This window comes from Miniopterus natalensis, chromosome 9 (assembly GCF_054644295.1).
Source record: "Miniopterus natalensis isolate mMinNat1 chromosome 9, mMinNat1.hap1, whole genome shotgun sequence".
NCBI lineage: Eukaryota > Metazoa > Chordata > Mammalia > Chiroptera > Miniopteridae > Miniopterus > Miniopterus natalensis.
This window is the reverse complement of record NC_142089.1, coordinates 58,862,173-58,883,220: the sequence shown is the minus strand read 5'-3', so window position 1 is coordinate 58,883,220 and position 21,048 is coordinate 58,862,173.

The window sequence follows — 21,048 nt, the reverse complement described above, 5'->3', positions numbered from 1 at the left end:
ATATGTATTTCCTATCTCTACCCTCTGAAATGAACTGTAAACAAAGACAAACCAGAAATAATGAGCAATTGTAGTCCCCAGTTTATAGGCTATATGCACCATTTCCCACTAAAAGAAGTCCTAGGAGAAATGGCTGATTCCATCTAAGGCAGAAAATATAAAAGATTGTAATATTTTGTAATGTCAGAAATCAAGAAGGCAATCAAAGACCATTGGGGTCATGTCAAAAGAACTCAGAACCCAGCTGGCCAAAGGTGGAATAGTGTAAGCTTTAATAAGTTATTAATAAAGAAAATAATTACAATGAGTTGAAAAATATAAACTTTATTTAAATCCATGAATTCATAATGATTAGAAAAACTAATGAGTCACATTTAGAGAATGCTAGGGTACTAACACTTTATTTTGAAAACCACTGCATAAGGAAAAGAATCAGGCATTTATTCTGCCTTTGCTATATAGACTCGATCAAATAGTTGATGAGAGAACATTTCTCATGATAGAAATATTCTAGCTAAAAATGCAGAAGGATTGATAGAATATCATAATTTTACAATCCATTATGAATTAATGGTTATAGGCCTTGATCATCAGTGGCTGCTAACACTACAAAAAGAGAGAAAACCAAACATTGCGTGTCTTTTGATGTAAGTGCCTAACACCACATATGGAGTAGTCTTTCCAAAAATAACTTTTTTAAAACCTAACCTAAATTTAATCAAACCTAACTTAGATGTAAACTACCAATTTACAGGAAATACAGAGGACAAAGGATATATTAAACATGGGGGTAATTCAGCAAAATTCAGTCTGTGGAAAACATAGGACAAAAATGGATTCTCTAACAAATAAATTTCAAGTTGAGAGAGAAGGAGGAAATCTATAGATTAAAAAAGACTTAAGAGACATAACAACCAGTTGCAATATATGAATATTTTTTTGGATCCTGTTCATATACTATAAAAAATATATGACGATAACTGAGGATGTCTGAATACCAAATATTTGATGATAATAAGAAATTGTTCATTTGTTACATATAGATGTAACTATGTGACTATGTTTTTGTAAAAGTCCATATCTTTTAGAAATACACATTGAAATACTTATAGATTAAACCATATGAAGTCTGGGATTTGCTCTTAAGAAATGATAAGGGCAATAGGGGGCTATAGATTAAACCAGATTGTCCATGAGTTGAACAATATTGAATCTGAGTGATGGAAATTCTTTATTTTATTCTCTCTACTTTTGTATATGTTTGAAAATTTTCATAATAAAAGGTTTTAAAAAAATGTCACCTTCTGGCATTAGAACTCCTCTTTGTTTGGGAAAACTTTTGATACTTTGGAGAGGTGTGACCCTGCGGGCTTGAAGAGGAGATAGGCAGCTCATCAGAGGAGTGAGGAAGGGCGTTATTAGTATTAGTATATATATATATATATATATGTTTTTATTGATTTTTGAGAGAGAGAAAGGGAGAGAGTGATAGAAACATTAATGATCATCAAAACAATAACTTCCCTTTCTTGTTTTCATATTTATTATCCAATCAATTTTCCATATAAGTACATGAAAGCTGCTCATTATTTTTACAACTGCATGGTATTCCACTTATGGGTGTACCGTTGTTTATTTAATCAGTTCTCTATAGGTCAGTGGTTTTCAATAGGGAAGCGGGAAAGGTTTTGTCCCATTCCACCCCAGACCCAGAGGACATTTGTCAACGTGTGTAGTCATTTTGGTTTTGTGGGGAGAATTCTACTGGCATCTGGTGGGCAGAGGCCAGGGATGCTGCTAAACATCCCACAATGCACAGGAATGCCCTCACAACAAAGAATTTATTTGGTCCAAAATATCAATTAGTGCTGAGAAACCCTGCTACAGATGGCCACTTGGGCCTTACAATATAGCTTTCATCCTACATTTGACTTACATTCAGCTAACCCCTAAATCTTTTTTATTTTACCTTAAAATGCCTCTCAGATCTCTTTCTTGCTTTTTCCCTTCCTATTCTACAGTCCTAACATAACTTGCATCATTTCTTCCCGCATCGCCTAAGTAATCTGAGTCGTCACCTTCTTCTCCCGTCAGTGGTTCTTCCTCTCTGCAGTCCAGCCTTGTCTGTATAAAATATGCATCTTATATCATTCCCCTTAAACACCACTCTTTCCACAGGATAAAGGCGACCTTCCTGAGCCCTTAGCCTAAGGCTGGTCAGAACCCTCCTCTCCTGCACCTCCCTAATACACACCCCACTTTGCAGCCCACTAATCCAGTCGCATTTCTGAAAGAGAACAAGTTCTTCCACAGCCCTGGGCCTTCTGCCATGCTGGAAGGAACTCCTTTACTTGTGCTCCTCTTTATCCTTCCAAGACCAGTTCAGATGTTCTAGGGATTAATATTAGCCCCGATCGTGCCAGAACTGAAAGCTCCTTCTGTGCTTCACTTTGTTCAGATCTCCATGTTTCACTTGTTCACATTGATTTATTTAGATATTGACTAGCTCGTTTCTTCCATTTAGTCTGTGCTCTTGAAAAGAAAGAACTATGTCTCCTCTCTCTATGTTCTATTGTAGAGCAGGCTTGCCATATAAATACGTGATGAATCAGCAGTTAGATGAACATTTCTTTTATCTGTCTCTCTTTTAAACAGCATTTCTTTTTGCCTGTGCTTTCCCGTTAGAGTTAGTCTACATATACCCATAAAATAATTTTTTAAAACCCCAATGTGGATTTTTTGTTATATGTTTCTTTCTCATAAGTGTACTTTTCCCTTCTCACTTCTATAAATGAGGAACCCAGGAATGTTATTCAAGGGTGTCCTGGAGGCCGTCTTTCCTCAATTTCCACCCATTCTATTCAGTTCTGAAGCATTAAAGGAGACTTCAGGCTTGTCCTTGCTCTTAAGTCATAAAGCTACTTTTTGATTCAGATTGGTGTCTTGGTCTTCTTTTCATCTGGATATTCACCTGTCAACACTGATTTATTTTAATGGCAAACATTAGTCACAACAGAAATAAAAAATCAAATAAAGTTACTATAATGGCTTTTACCAAAAATTAAACACTTTCTCCCCTATCTTCAATAGACAGAGGCACCTGGCAGCTTCTGAGGCCGGGTTTTCCTGGTCCTTATGAGTGTGTCTGCTGTTTCCTGCTTATTTTAGGGAAAAGGCATTCTGTTGATTAGCACTCAGAGAGTCAGTATTCTCATGAAATCCACCAATGCTGATCCCAGAAGTTGGAGCACACTCTTCCATGGAGAACTCCCTGTCCAGGTCTAACTGTACTCTATGTATTGAAGTGTTTAGTGCTAAGTACATTTAAATATTGTAATTTCACTGAAATTAATGATCAAAATACATTTGATATATACTTGCTTACCACACTGTAGATCACTAAAGGACAGAAACTGTCAACTATAATACCTTGGGCAGAGTAGACATCTAACATATTTTTTGAATTAAATGAATTGAAACCAGGGCTAGGCACACAATTTACAAAGCCAGTGGAGAAAAATAAAATGAAAATACAGGTACCCTTTGTTCAAAAAGCAAGACAAAAATGCCATAAAAAGTACTAAAGTATAATGTTTATATCAATAATTTTCATAATAGCCAAACAGTGGAAACAATTCAGATGTCCATCAACTGATAAATGGATAAACAAAAGTGGTAAATCCATACAATGAAATATTATTCAGCCATCAAAGGAATGAGGTACTGATCGATATGTGCTAGTACATAAATGAGACTTGGAAGCAATATGCTAACTAAAAGAAGCCAATCACACACAAAAATCCACATTTATATGAATCCACTCATATGAAACATCCATAATAGGGAAATCTATAGAGATGAAAAGCAAATTAGTGGTTGCCTAGGGCTGGGCAGGGCAGAGGGACCTGCAGTGGTGAAAGGAGGCTTTTCTTTTTGAGGAGATAAAAATGTTCTAAAATTGATCATGGTAGTGGTTGTACCTATCTGTGACTATACTAAAAACCATTGAATGTACACTTCTAAAGGGTGAATTATATGGTACTAAAATATAAAGTTTTTTCCTTTCTTCTAAGGCAGGGGTGGGGAATATCCGACCCTTGGGCCCTATATGGCAAAATCATTTGGTGTGGCCCTGCCAAGGCAACAGCAGGCAGGGCTCAAACTTCAATAGATTTAGGAGCTTTTTTCGTAGCTAATTTTTAAGTTGATAATTTTGTATGGCCTGTGAATGATGTTATAAATATCCAAATGGTCCTTGGCAGAAAAAAGATTCCCCATCCCTGTAAATAAGGTCTCCTTCTGGACTTGGAATGGTGTTTTTCATTGGGTTATTTAATGTTATTCTAAATAAAGAAAAAAATTACATTTAAATTATTAGCATGAATTTTAATGCTCATCTTCGTATTGCTTAATGTCAGGCATTTTTTTTAATCCTCACCTGAGGATATTTTTTCCACTGATTTTTAGAGAGAGTAGAAGGGAGAGAGGGGGGGAGAGAGAGAGAGAAGGGGAGACACATCAATTGGTTGCCTCCCTCCGACACCCCTACCAGGGCTGTGAACCAAACCTGCAACCCAGTTACATGCCCTTGACCGGGAATCAAACCCATGACCCTTTGGTGTTAGGGCCAATGCTCTAACCACTGAGAAACACCAGCCAGGGCTCAAAGTCAGTTTTAAACGCAAATATAAGAGCATTTAACTCATGCAGAATTAGCAAAATTACACAATTTATTTATTATTATTATTATTATTTTAAATATATCTTCATTGACTTCGGAGAGAGGAAAGGCGAGGGAGAGAGAGAGATAGAAACATCAATGATGAGAGAGTCATTGATCGAGCCCGCAACCCGGGCATGTGCCCTGACCTGGAATCGAACTGCGATCGCCTGGATCCTAGGTCGATGCCGCCCACTGAGCCAAGCCCGGCCGGGCAAAATTACACAATTTATATACAAGAGTGGCAAAAGTAGGTTTACAGTTGTGAGTATGTGAAGCACAGTCTGTTCTTGTATTGTTATCTATTAAGTATTGTATCATTTATTTGAATACAACTGTAAACCTACTCTTGCCCACCCCTGTACTGTAACTCCTGCATGCACATGAATTTCATTCTTAGCAGAACACTGGAAAAGCTGCACAGAACTAACTCAACTTTTTAATTTCACTTCTCAAGATGCACACATTCTACCAGCACTACCTCTAGTTTACTTATGAGTAAGAAAGAACTGAAAAGAAACGACCTATGGGTTGCTGTCTTTTCCTTTCCTTCCATGTCATCATGCTCAGTATAAGTGGTTGGCTAATACAGGGGAGTGGCCTGCGTAAGAAAGGCTATGATAGGGTCCTTAGTCATTTGTGTTTCTCAGGATGTCATTGCTTGCTTTCTGCTTTCAAACACGTCTGATTTGAATGGAAAACATGGCCTCTCAGGGCCATTAGGGACCCACTTAGTTTTGGACATAACAGGCTTACCTTGTACTTGCTTTGAATCTTACTGAACTCTTAGGCATTGTGGATCTACAGTGGAATTCTGTGTTTCTGGGATAAATCTAGAGAGTTAATACGAATTTGGAAGCAAGAAAAAAATGGAGGACACTCATATCTCCTCTGCTCATGTGCAGGCATCACTGTCCCATCAGACTTTACTTACAAAATATACTTTCAAAGATAAAATTTTTAAGAATTTCAAGATGGAGACAGCAGAGCATTAAACCAACTGTGGGGCCCTGTGTGACTGCACAAGTTGTATGTCCATGAAGCTGACATTGATTGGAATATTTGATTTCTAAATCATTTTAGATATATCTTTGGATAAACAATACATCTGAGGACATGAAATAGCAAGTTCTAATCTTTTCTCCAACTGAGTGACTTTGAGCAAATGATGTTTAATCCTTCAGGCTCTCAGACTTTAATTGGATGTTTTCATCTTTCCCTAATACTGTCCTGACCTAAAAATGCTAGAAGAGTGAATTACATTTTGCTCAACAATTCAAGATTCAGTTTAAAGAAAAGTTCAGTGAAAATGCATTCCATAATCACCTGGATATCTAAGCACGAGTCTAAGTGGGAAACAGAGTGCCCTGTTCAGAAGATTTCTACTCCCAAGAGGGATTGTGGTTGAGGGAGGGAATGGGGGACGGGTTGAGCAGCTGGATCCTGTAGGAAGCATGGTTGTGGTTCGTTGGGGCACGCATCTAGGGCATGCATCGTGGCTCTTTGGGGCATGCATCTGCTCTGGATCTGCATCAAATAAACCAGGGGAAGTCTGAGATAAAGCTCATCAGCCTCCCAACCCTCTCTCAGAATAAATGCGTGGAAAGGTAGTTTATAAATTACAATTGTAGATGCTCAATGATAAATTTTAAGCAGCTTTTTATTCACAGCTAATTTAATGTCCTTAATAAATAAAGGTGATGTATACAGATTGCCTAAGAGAAATATTCAAATAGTAAGTTATTTATATTACTTACTATTTAACCAGAAAAAAATACTTTCATCAGGGTTCATGTAGCTAAAGTATAGAACACTTCTGTTATTTTATAACTATTACAGTAATAGGAGATCAAAATACTTACTGAATGTAGAATGAGATGGAAAAAGTCTAATTTTAAAGAAGAGCAATTTGAGCTGGGGTGGTGGGCTGCTAGATGTTATTGAATGCAATAAGTTCTACTATTCATTATTCTGTTAGTAAGAAAAAGTTATTAACTGACACTTCTCTTTTTAACCCAGTACTATATAATGATTACAGGGTTTCATATATGACCCTGGGCCTTGTGTAGTAATTAAAATTTTTTAAATGGTGCCATTACATTCAATTTTATTTTCATAACATCATATTTCAGTGCTTTGAAGATTTAATTCCCAGAACATTGTACTTATAGTGTACACATGGTGATTGAGTATCTATATATCCCTCTTCTCTCACCAAATGTACTCTAATAAGTAAAGATTTTATTTATTTAGTTTCTAGATTAAGACTTCTAAACTTCTCTATATAATATAGCGTTAAAAAACATATTTCTACTTTTTAAAGAAACTTGTTTTTATCACTGTCAAATAAACGTAATGAATTTATTTCTTTTTCCAGACCCTTGCCCTTCTAAGGTTATAAAATTCACTTTTGTTGCCTTCTGTGTCACAAGTCCTTCTATCAAAACAATGTGTATTCTTTCAGGAACTGCATGATGCAAGTGTAAATTTTATCCCTGTGCAGATGGATGATATACTACAGTTTGGTAAAAGGAGGTGGTAGCATGGGAAATACAATCCCAGACCAATTTTGATGGCATTGTTCAAGCATAGAACAATCTGAGAGCCCACCTGGGACCTTCTGCATTAAAGAACACTCGGTGCATGAAAATACAAGCAACCTAACCTTTTACAATGATGATGCATCTAGTTGTATTTTTTTTTTAAGAAAATCATTTCACTATATAACTAATGCCAAAAAGAGATTTTTAAAAACTTCTCTCTCAATTAAATTTCCTAGACATAAAATTGTAGAAATCAAAGCTTTTCTTACACCTACTCTCCCTTCCCTGTATTTGACTTATATGAATTCCCAAGGTATTAGACTCTGTATCCAGGGAATAATTTATCATGGGTGACATTAATCCAAGTTTTATCTAAAAGATCCTTTATGTAAAGGAAGTAAATCTACATTACTAATCTAAGAACCTATAAATGATCATTGCCAGCATTGATCACCTGTGACCTGGGAAGCTGCATTGGAAACAATGAAGCTAAAGAGAAACAGGGTTTTTTTGGTATTTTTTTATTGACCGGGCTGGTAGATTGAGGAAATGCTATGATTGCAATGTTTTCTGATTAAAGCAGGGCAACTGACAAAAAATTCCCATTGTTTCCTTGTTAAGACGTTAAAGTGTAGGCGGGCAGATGGCATTACAAGTGTCTTCATAGCTGGCAGGACTTTGTACCCAGACTATTTTCCCTACTAGTCTGGAGGGAATTTTCTAGTAAAGTGTCCTGAGTAAGTCCTGGAACTTGCCCAATTCAAGATTTATATCAGTGATTTAAATCATGATTTTGAAGGATTTTTTATTTTTATTTATTTATTTATTTTGAGATATATCTTTATTGATTTCAGAGAGAGGAAGGGAAGGGAGAGAGATAGAAACATCAATGATGAGAGAAAGTCATTGATCGGCTGCCTCTTGCACGCCCCTGACTGGGGATCGAGCCCTCAATCCGGGCATGTGCCCTGACCAAGAATCAAACCCCAATCGCCTGGATCCTAGGTCCACGCTCAACTGCTGAGCCACGCCCAGCCGGGCTGAAGGATTTTTTAAAAAGTAAAATTTCTTTTCGACTCTCCCCTTCCCAATCATTTCCTTCCCACTCATCCCCTGTCCAGTCCAGGTGTTTTCTTCGTTTTATTTTGGTTTGGTTTGTTTTTTGCCCGCCTGTCCACTCATCGGCTCATTAAATGAAAATGACTGTTACAAAAAATAAAAGTAAAATTTCACTCAAGTAAAACCTTCACAGAAGACAAATATATAAAATAGATTAAAATGGAATGGCTTTGGTGAAGGTGGGAAGTAAACAAAGACACTTCCAAACACGTGTAGGTCTTCCCAAAGCTCACTACTGACCCAGGTTACTAACACTAGCTAACTTTTATTGGGGCTCACTATGTGGCAGGCATTGTGCTAAGACCTCTAGAATCTATTATCTCATATAATCATCGCCACACCTTTCTATGAGAAACAACAATCCCTTATTAGTTCCATTTCACAGATAAAGAAAGTAAATTCAGACGTATTGAGTTAATGATAAATAATGATTCTGGGCCTTGACACCAGGTTTCCTGACTCCAAAGCCCAGGCTTTAACTGCCATGTTGTTTGGCCTCCTGTGAAAGTGCATGTTACAGGTGTCAATTGTGGGGCGGTGCAGGGAGGCGAGAGAAATAACAGTGGGATTGGGCTCACTCAAAGCAACCCAAACCCCACACGGTCCAGCCAATCACAGTGGATTGATCTATACCCGCTTTCCCATCTCTTATCTAGGTTTCTTTTCTCCTTCTGCCTCTCTTCCTTTCCCAGGGGCTCATCTGTGGCTTCTCTGTGTCTGCAGCAACACTTGATCAAATTTGGCACCTTGTGGTTAAGCACCGGTGTCACCCTATGATGTTCCCGTTGCTCCTCTGATTAACTCTGACACTTACTTCTGCTTTCTAGGAGCCCACACATCTGTTTTCAGTTTTGTGATGCCCCAGGTGTGGCCACCAGAACGGCAGATGTGGGCAACTGTTGGTGCTGTGAAAACTGAGTGAACTTCAAGTGTATTCTGTTCCCTTTACTTAGAACAAAAGCATAAGACATCTATCTTTTGAGGTAAAATTAAGTGCTCTAGTTCCCACACCTATATGTGAACTTCTCCCTTCCTAATAATTCACTAGTTTGAGCAGAAGTATTTAAATGTTGCTTTGAAAAGAAAAAAGTTGCTTATCCCATACTGGCATGTAGTCGCTAATGGAATACTTGTAAGAAACGTGAGAACTGCTTATTTTTTCTTTCACAGCATATACACTCACACACACACACTCATAGTAAACACGTCGAAAGCAGTAGGCAATTAATATTTGTGCAGAATTCAATGTATGGAAAGAATCTTGCTGCAATGATGAACAAAAACACATATAAAAAAATATGTGCTTTCAAAGAGAACTTAAAAATTATTTTCTCTCTGATATTTCCAGAGTTCTCTCCATGATAGGGTCCAAATGAACTATGAGTTCAGAGGTTCTGAGTTGCTGCAGGAGCCTCTGGCTTGGGCTCTCATCACATGGGGCCTCCTAAAAAGAAGCCCTGCAACCAGGCCGCACCTACCTCTGTCTCATCCAGACCTGGTCGTCACTCGGAACTTTGGCGGGATAATGTTCTTTCTTAAACCTCATCTGAGGATCTGTTTAGAGAGAGGAAGGGGGAGAGAGAGACAGAGAGAGAAACATGCATATGAGAGAGAAACATTGATCGGTTGCCTTCTGTACGTGCCCCCAACCGGGGTCAAACCCACAACCTAGGTCTGTGCCCTGACTGGGGAATCGAACCCGCAACATTTTGGTGCCCAGGATGACACTCCAACCAACTGAGCCACCGGCCAGGGCAAGGGGATAATGTTCTTTTAAGCTGCTTCAGCTCCCATGTCCACCACATCAAATATCCGATAATCCCCTCGGCCCGGGGAAGTGCCTGCCTCTCTGGAACTAATTAAGAGGAAGATGTAGGAGCCAGGCAGTTGGAGGTCAAAGTATCACCTTATGACTGACAAAGGCTAGTTCGGAGGAGCGCTTTGGCAGCACAGCTGGACAGACTGACCGCAGGCGGGCAGGCAGAGACGGGGAAGGGAGGCCCACCTGCTTCCAGCCCCGGCCAGCACTTCCTCTGCCCCCACGTGGGGTGCGAGCCTCTGCAGGCTCCAGGCCTGGGCGCTGGCCTGACATCCGGTCAGGGGCGTGGAAGGAAAGGTCTGGAAGGCTGGAGACAAGGAGCACAGACGTGAGAAAGGGCAGAGAGTAGGCACCGAGTGTGAAGATTTTTGTATCACGTGTAAATGCCTGCCAGAAGCATCCGCCACAAACGTGCCGAACACAGTTGACAAAGCGTCTCAACTGGTTGATGTTAGCCAGCCTTTGCCATTGTCAACCCTGGAACAGGCATGAGGGGCACATGAACACACTGGCTATCGAGGCAGAAATGGAGGCTATATATTGACCCAAAGCGTGGACTTCTGCTTCGCAGCGCCAGTCCAGCTACTGCTGCTTCTGAATGTCCCAACTGTCAGCAACAGAGACCAGCGCCGGTCCTCACATGGAACTATTCCTTAAAGAGATCGCTTAAGGGCCCCTTCCATGCAGGAAGAGCCAGTGGTACACTTTGGAAAGGAGGGATACTAATTCCAGGTATGGGATGGCCTTTCCTGCTCGCACAGCCACAGCCACAGCCAGCACTCTCTTCGGGGAGCTTACTGGAAAGTTGATCCACAGATATGAAATCCCACTCAACACAGTCTCTGAGCAGGGGATTCATTTCATAGCAAAGAAGGTGGAATGGGTCCATGACTTCATTTCTTGTTTGAGTCGTGTGATCAGAAAATAACTTCGGTTTTCCATTTTTCATTTGGCATTACCTGAGCAGGCATTGTGGAGTTGTTGCTTTTTTTTTTCATTTTTTCATATGCCGTTATGGGCTGAATTGTGTCACCTACAAAATTCATGTTAACGTTCTAACCCTTAATACTGTACCTCGGACTATGACTGCACTTGGAGATAGGGCTTTTAAAAAGGTAATTAAGGTAAAATGAGGTCATTAGGGTGACCCTAATCCCACGTGACCTGTGTCCTTATAAAAAGAGATTAGAACACAGACAGGCACAGAGAAAAGACCATGTGAAGACACAAGCCAAGGAGAGAGACTTCAGAAGAAAACCAACCCTGCCAACACCTTGATCTGGGACTTCCAGCTTCCAGAACTGTGAGAAAATACATCTCTGTCCTTTAAGCCACCGGCCTGTGGCATGTGTTATGATAGCCCTCACGAACTAATTCGCATGCTAAGTTAATAATAACTGACATTTATACAGGCACACCTTAGAGAGGTGCTGTGGGTTTGGTTCCAGGCCACCACAACAAAGCAGGTGTCGCAATAGAGTAAGTCATAACCTTTCTGCTGGTGCCGGGTCTTGCCTTTAATTTGTAAAAAACATAACATGTGTGAAGCACAATAAAGGGAAGCACAATAAAACCAGGCATGCCTGTAGCAGTTAATGTTACATTTACAAAGCACTTCAGGTCACATACCTTAACTGAATCTCGTAACAACTCTGTGACGTGGTTGGTAGGGTGTCACAATTTTTGGTCAGGAAATTGAGGACATGGGGATCCCTAAGATCACATAGGGACAAAATTAGGTCTTAAACTCAAATATTCAGACTCCAACTCCCCTCTATCCAGAGGGACCTTCTCTGTTTGAAAACTACCAGTGGCTAAATTCCTTGCTTGGAATGGCATACCGGGTTCCTGTCACCCCGGGGTGCCCCACCTTTCCTGTTCTACCCACCCCCTTCCCCATCCTCCGCCCACGCTTCACCAGTGTGGAATTACCCTCCACTCTCACGCACACGTACCTGGCTCTCTCAGGCCTCCGTATGAACTGTTTCTCCAGCTGAGATGCTTTTGCTCCTTTCACAACTTGACAAATTACTGCACAGCCTTCGGAAGCCAGCTTAAACATCTCCTTCCCTGTGAACCCTACCGTGACTTTCGCCCCTCTGTGCTCCCGTGTTTTGCATGTTTCATTCTAAGCGAATTAACAGAGTGAGCCTGCTAGGACTTTGGAGCCGGGGGGGGGGGGGGGGGGGGGGGGGGGCGGACATAGAGTCAAGCCCTGACTCTGCCGTGCTTCATTCAATCAAGTACTCACTGAGCGTGAGTTACATGAAATACGTGGAGCCATGTTCCAGGAATCCAGTCTGAAAGACATTCAGTCCTAATGCGATCCAGCTGAGGATTCAGACATAGAGTAAATGAAAATTTAGAGAGACAAGTGCACTGCTAGAGATGCACAGGGAGCACTAGGCAAGGCGCTGACTCTTCTCTAGGTCAAGGAACACTTTTTGAAGGACAAACAGGAATTAGATGAAGGCGGAGGGAAAATTTGGGGCAGAGGAATTAAATGTACAGAGGTGAGAGAATGACAAGGTAACTCTGAGCCCCGTTCTCCCGGTCTCATCTGCAGATGGGACGGTGCACACCTCCCTACCTGTCAGGGTTGGTGGTCGGGTTCAATGACGTATCATAGGTAAGCCATCTAGCAAAGTGCCTGACGCTGAGTAAATGTTCACAGTCTTGAGGCTATGATTTTTATGTTGTGATTATTTCTATGTTTCTGTGGGTGTTCCTCGAGGGCCAGGAACAGTCTTGCTCACCTTTGGATCATTAACTTCTGGCACTGTGCCTGGCACACGGTGAGCGCTCAACACCCGTTTGTTGGATGAGCTTATGGATTGTGTAAAGAACTCAGCACGTGTGTCAGGACCTCGTCTATTCTAAGACAAAAGTAAGAAGGTTAAGAAAGGAACCGAAAAAGTGATAGCAGCCCTAAAAATTTCTTCAAACTTCTCAAAACTTTCCTTTTAAGGTTAATAGAACAAGTGGGGCTTCCTTCTGGGCTTTGTCTTCTAATTTATCAGAAATTACCAAACCTGCTACCTCAAAATACTCAGAGAGCAGCAGATCTAGGATGAATTGATTTTGATATGAAAAAGAGGAGGAATGAGTGCAGGTCAGACCAAGTATAAATCCAAGTCCCCTGATCTTTTTTTCCTTCAACGATTATCAATACTTGATCACAGAGGGCTTAAAGGTATCCTTAACTGAGAAGTTACTCAGTGATAGAGGCTGGAAGATCGATGTCTCAGGAACTCTGTTTTTCCCCTTGACAAGTTCTAAGGGAGGATCCTGGGAACATGGTGAAAAACATTGTTTTAATAAATTTTATCAATACCGTGTGTATAAATAGAAGCTTCTAAATCTTTAGTACAGCCATTCTTTTTAGCACCAAAAAGAATGATTATAAGATAAATAGACACCAGTCTTCGAGGTCAGATTCTCTTGAAACAGTCCCAACCGATTAACTGGGAGAGTAATTAAATTGTAATTTAAGTACATTTAAAATAGCCTAACAAATCTTTGTCCAGTCATGCATTCCTACAGGAGATGCTATATTTCTAGGTTCATATTAAAGATACTCCAGCTGTTCCTGTAACCTGAATTTATGCTCCAAATTACCAAATCCAGATTCTGCTCTCCTCTGTTCAATCTATTTTCTTCAGTTTGTATGCAGATTCTGTCAAGCAGGTGGTCTTTAGCTCACAATTGAAAATACTTACCAGCTGTTAGGTTTACACACTGCTCTAATTTAAATGCTTAATTGCTCTCAGTGCACTCAATTTACAGCTCATAAACCCCTCTCTAATGGTCCCCAAACCTCTTTACCTATGATAGATCATAGTGTCCCTTGGTAGAAAATGAAATATATGAATAATCTTATACTTTTAAAATGTTTATCATTGCTTATTAGGGAAAAAAATAACATCTGAGTGTTTTCTCTGTTCATTTTGGAAAGAAGAAAAAAGATCTGTTCACTACCAGGTTTCCTACTAGTGTCTTAACATCCATTCTGAGATTGGAGCACAAGGATGTTACACCCTTTAAATTTATGGAGAGTCTGGGATGACCAGGGACGGCCGAGGACATTTAAATACTTTGTGGACCATGACTGTATCATCACAAACTGTTCCCGTGTCAGCGGCATCTAACTAAGGTAAAGGACACAAGGTGCTGTGAGTGTCATCGTCTGGTGGGAGAGTCTCTGAAGGCTTTACTGTCTACCCTCCCCCTTCCCCAAGAAATTAAATGTTGATTCTGAAAGAGCTCATCTCATGCAACTTCATTGCTTTATGGATGAGGGCACTGGGCCCCAGAAAGTGAAAATGGTTTGCCCAGCTAGTGAATGTTGGAGGGCAGGTCCTTGCCTCCTGGGGCAGCATCTTGACCACCCAGCCTCTCTTGTCCCCTCCAGTTCGTTGCCGTCAACTGCAACAATGAAAAGGGCAGAATATAAGTAAGCCTTTTTAAAGTCTTGCACAAGATACAGAAATGGATTTTTTTCAACCAATGATACCCAGGTGTTTTCTGCTTTAAGCCAAACCACATGAAAAGAGAGGTTGCACTAGGCTAAAATATGGAGCACTTCTTGACTTAATTTAAAAGGATTCACTACTAAATCCCCTTAAATATCTAGCTCCCCTAGTGAATTTTAAAGTTGGTTTATGCTGGCCTCAAGAACACATCTATTATGTAAATGAAGGTATTTGTGCACTCGAACTGATTAGCAAGTGTTTATAAAGTACCTGTCACTGCGCCAGGTGCTAAATGATTTTTTTAAATAATAAGTACAATGTAAGCGGTGTTCCCTACTGACAAGGAGCTTGCATCTTAGTTGTGGGCACAAGACAAATACACGAAACAACCTGAAAACAGAGCAGTATGCAATGAAGTGTTAAATTGTACAGCATGGAAAATTTGCAGGATATGGATAATAAAGAAAAAATGACAAGTGAAAACTTTGTGAGACAAACATCTCTGTACTAATCTTATTTGAACCATTTTCTGTTTATTCTTGGGCTAACAAATGGAAACAGGTTAAAAGCAACACAAATGAGAAACTGTCCTTCTTTACTCCATTTAAAACACTGGTCGTTCGGCTCTAGTTGGGGGGGCGTGAAGGGATTGAGTAAAAAAGAAAAAAAAAAAAGAGAAAGAACTTGTGGACATGGACAACAGAGTGGTGATTGCAGGGGGGAGTGGGGGAGGTGGAAGAGGGCGTAGGTAGGATAAATGGTGATGGGGGAAAAAATAAAGAAAATAAGCTACTAGTCCTTTGTCAGGTTTGCAAGAGTTTTAATGCCCCCTAGTGGCCAGTCATAATAGTATTGTCTGTCTGCATTTGCTGTTCAGCAACAACTTGAATGCCGAAAACAATGGAAAAGACTTTAATTCAAAACTACTTTTTAAAGTTTTCTTTAAATAATAGAGGCCACATAATACAGTGGTTAACACGTAATCTCTGGAGCTAGACTGCCTCAATCCAAACGCCAGCTTTGCCGCTTACTGGCTGTTTGAGCCTGGGCAAGCGCTGCTTAATCCTTCCATGTCTCAGTTTCCTGTCTGTAATATGGGAATAAAAATAGTGTCCTTTCATGACATTATTATGAGGATTAACAGAACTATTATTACAGAACACTTAGGATAGTGTCGTTCACATAGTAAGCACAATATAAATGTTTGCTAAGTAGGTAAGAACAAATCACTCTGAAGAGCATTCTTATAATTACATGTTTAAATATTCCTGCTAGCTTGAGAAAATTATTTACCTTCTCCGGGCATAAGGTTATTTAATAATAAGTAATTATGTGTCAGGAGGCTTAAAAACTAGATTATTTATTTATCTATTTTTTAAAGACTTTTCTTTTAGAGCAGTTTTAAGTTCACAGCAAAATTGACGGGAAGGTACAGATTTCTTTATTCCTCCTGCCGCAGCACATGCGTAGCCTCCCCCAGTGTCAGCATCACCCACCACATAGAACATTTGTTACACATTATGAGCCTCTTGACACACCATTACACATGGTTCACTCTTGGTGTTGTACGTTCTATGAGTTTGGACAAGTGTGTAATGACATATACCCATTATGATGGTATCATACAGAGTATTTTCATTTTCCTAAAAATCCCCTGTGCTCCACCTATTTATCTCTTCACTTCCCCAAACTCTTGGCAACCACTGACATATATATATCTATATATATATTAAATCCTTACCCAAGGACTTCATTGATTTTTAGAGAGAGGAAGGGAGAAAGAGAGAGAGAGAGAAACATCGAGTGATGTGAGAGAGAAGCATTGATAGGTTGCTTCCAGTATGTGTCCTGACCAGGGATCAAACCTGAAACCTAGGTATGTGCCCTGACTGGGACTTGAACCCACAACCTTTTGGTGTATGGGATGACACTCCAATCACCTGAACCGCCCAGCCAGGGCCCCACTGATTTGTTGCCGTTGTTAATCCTCAACTGAGGATATGTATTTTTCCATCGATTCTTAGAGATAGTGGAAGGGGTGAGGGAGAGACACACATTGACGTGAGAGAGACACATCAATTGATTGCCTCCACACTCGCCCCACTGGGGCCGGGCTGGAACCTGCAACCCAGGTAAGTGCTCATGACGGGGAATTGAACCCAAGCCCCTTCAGTGTGCAGGCCGATGCTCTAACCACTGAGCAACACCCGCCAGGGTCCCGCTGATCTTCTGATTGCCTCCATAGTTTTGCCTTTTCCAGAATGTCATAGAGTTAGAATCATATAGTATGGAGCCATTTAAGACTGGCTTCTTTCATTTAGTCATATGCATTGAAGGTTCTTCCATATCTTTTCATGGCTAGACAGCTCATTTCTTTTTAGCACCAAATAATATTCATTATCTGGATGTACCACAGTTTATTTATCCATTCACCTATTGAAGGACATCGTGGTTGTTTCCCAGTTTTGTCAATTATGAATAAAACTGCTATAAACATCTGTGCGCATGTGTTTGTGTGGAAATAACTCCTTTTAGTAAATATTAAAGACTGTGATTGCGGGATCATATGAGTATGTTTAGTTTTGTAAGAAACCTCCAACTGTCTCCCAAAGAGGTCATATCGTTTTGTATTCCAACCAGCAAAGAAGGAGAATTCCTGTTGTTCTGCTTCCTTGTTAACATTTGGTATTGTCAGTGCTCTGGATTTTGGCCATTCTAATAGGTGTGGTGTTATCTCATTGTTGTTTTAATTTGCATTTCTCTGATAACATATGGTGTGGAGCGTCTTTTCATATGTTTATTTGCCCTCTATATATCTTCTTGGGTCAGGCATGACTTTATTTTTTAGAACACTATTAGCTTTACAGAAAAATTGAGAAGCTAGTACATAGAATTCCCATATACCCCACACTCAGTCTCTCCTATTATTATATCTTACATTAACATGACACATTTTTTACAGTCTATGAACAAATATTACGAACTAAAGTTCATTGTTTATTCAGATTTCCTTAGTTTTTCTGTAATGTTCTTTTTCTATTCTAGGATCTCATCCAGGACGTCAAATTACATTTAGTGTTCATGTCTCCTAGGGTCCTCTTGACTAACAGTTTCTCAGACTTTCCTTGTTTTTGATGAGATTTTTGACAGTTTTGAGGAGTACTGATCAAGTATTTTGTGGACTGTCTCTCAATTGGAATGTGATGTTTTTCTCTTGATAGATTGGGGTCATGGGTTTGGGGGAGGAAGATCACAGAGGCAAAGTGATATTTTTATCATATACTATCATTTATGACTGTTGGTGTTGACCTTGATTAACTGGTTGATGTAGTTTTTGTCAGGTTTCTTCAATGTAAGTTTATTCTATTTTTCCCCTTTTCATAACCTTTGGCGGGAAGCCGCTATGTACAGCCCACACTTAGGGAGTAGGGATTTATGTTTCCTCTTCTTGAGGGCAGAGTATCTATGTAAATTATTTTAAATTCTTCTGCATGGACAATTTCTTTTCTCCATTTATTATTCAATCATTTATTTATATTGGTACTGGCTCACAAATATTTCTTTTATATTTAGGGTTATTATCAAATAGTACTTTTATTTTTACTATTTTTGCCCAAATTGTTCCACCTTTTCCTTTATCATATCCCTATCAACATGATTGTTTCGAAATCACTTTTTTACTTTCTGGCATTACAAGATGATCCAGGCTGATCTTATATATTTTCTGCCCAAGTCCTAGAATCAACCATTTCTCCAAAAAGCCCTGGTTCCTTTCATTGGAGAATGGTATTCAGAACCAAGATCTGGGTGCTGGGTGTGTTTGTGTTAGGGGTGTCATTTCTTTAGGACCCCTGGGTTAACAGATCAAAGAAATATATGGGTGTATACTAATTGGTATATATACACATCATGTAACCATATGTATCTATGTAAAGCTAAAATGAGTTCTTACTAATGTCTCCAACTCTAATTTATCACTACATGGATCCTTCTGGCCTCCTCCCCTTGCTTATCCGCAAATCCTCACTCTAACAATGAGATACTCAGTTCCCACCATCGGCCATCCATTTACTCAGTTGTTCAGTTCCAGGACACATGTGTAGCAGTATTAGAATTGTTAATCAAAACCTCCAAGAGACAACTTTATAAATTAGAGTTCTTCAATGCACTTTCTTTTGTCTTGAGTCAGTCTTACAGATTCCATTCATTTCTAGTTTTGCTTAAGATCAACACCTTTCCCCCTACCTCCTTCAGTGAGATTGTTTCATACATTTTTAATACATTTAGAGTCTCTTGTCATGCTGTGCTTTTCCTTCCTGGAATTCTCTGACCTCTGAAATTATTTTATTTTAATTTTCATATATTAAGGTTCATTCTCTGTGTTGTACCGTTCTATAGATTTTGATAAATGTACAATGTCATGTATTATTAAAGTATTAAAGTTTCACCTCTCTAATTGTCAACTGTCCTTCACCTCCCTACCCCTCCACCCTGAAACCCTGGCAACCACTGTTTTGTTTTTTCTGTTGATTGGGGTTTTTTAGAGAAAGAGAGGAAGGGAGAAAGAGAGAGAGAAATATCAATTTGTTGTTTCACTTATTTACGCACTCATCGATTGCTTCTTGTATGTGGCCTGAATGGGAATTAAACCCACAACCTTGGTGGACAACATTCTAACCAACTGAGCTACCCGGCCAGGGAGTAACCACTCTTTAATTGCCTCTACAGTTTTGCCTTCTCCAGAATGTCATATAATTGAAGTCATACAGTGTGTAACCATTTCAGACTGTCTCATTTCACTTAGCAGTATGCATTTAAGATTCCTCCATGTCTTTTCATGGCTTGATGGCTCATTTCTTTCTCACCTATGAATAATATCCATTGGATGGATGTGCAATTTATCCAGCCAGGCAATGCTTTAATAATTGAAGATGCAGAAATAGAGAAGTCACCCTTACCCTGGAGAAGTTTACTACCATTGGAGTTGCTGGCACATAAATAAATCACAGCATGAGAACAACTCTATTACATGTATAATCAAAGCGCTGTGGGCACCGATACAAGAAAGTGGATGTCTCCGTGGGAATGTGATGAGGGATAGGCACAGAGAAAAGCTGGCATTTGCCTTGGGCCTTGAAGAAAAGGTAGGCATCTGAGAGTGAGAAAGAAGGAAGACGGCTGGTAAAAGTGAACCTGGTGACGAGTGTTGCAGGAAGGTGAGCGATACTCCCTCGGTCTGGATAACAAGTACGATTTTCTTATCTGCCTACATGACCTCAGAGTTGGATTTGCAGGTCAGGAGAAAGAGGTCTTGTGGTGCCACCTCACGTGGGTAATAACAATGACAATGGCTCTCACTGGCTGAACATCTACTGCCATGTGCTGGGCACTGCTGTGCACTTTACACATATTTTCCCCTCACAGAAATGAACTTGTGCGTGTGTGACACACACACATGCAAAGATATGAAAAGATTCATCCCTCTTCCTGCTGGAAGCTGACACTACTGATGGTTCTTGCTATTCAAGTGTGTGGTGGTGACTGAAGAGACACTGTCTTAAATGTAAGGAAAGGCTGCCTTTTGATGTCCAGCTGCAGCTGCTACTTTCAGCCCTTCCTCACCCCAGCTCCTTTTCTCTAAGCCCCAGAGCTTTTTTTAAAAATCCATCTCATTAGCAGTTGCTGCATCCCATGGGCATGGCCACCTCCTCTCTTATCCAGGGACCGGGCTTCAAGGGCACCTCATTTTCTTCTTCTACTCTAAGGTTCTATATTTACCCAAATAATTCCAGAACCTGGGATCAGAACTGGAGGACACTAAGCTTTGTTTTTATGGAAGAAGCAAAATGAGGTCAAGTTTCTCTTGATGCTTTTCCTTGTTTCCCAAAGAAAGTCAAAGCAAGTTTATCGATCAGGATTTAGGCCGCCTGCTTCCTACTCAGAAGTTAGGAACTAAGCTTTTCTCCCTCGTGTTGATGGTAATACGTGGCAAGGCCTTGAGATTTGGCCCCCACTCCACGGAGGCCGTCAGAACAGCGCTGCTTTGGAATAGAGTTCTCTGGGGCAAAGAGCTATAGAAATGTGGAAACCAGAAGAGGAAGAGCTGTCTCAGTTCCAGCTCTCTTTAATCATGGTGACTTTTGGCACTGGAAGGATGGCATGCCAATTTGTACGGAAAAACAAATTACCAGTTAGAGATCATCTTTGACGAAGACTTGGCAACCCTACTGACACTGCAGTTCTTTTTCTTATTTCAGCCAAAGCGATTAGCCAGGAAATGTGTACTGAGTGACATATCACATGGCTAAAAATAAAGCAGTGGTTAATTTGACACCAATTGCTAGATGACAAAAAAGGAACCCACCAAGTGACTCA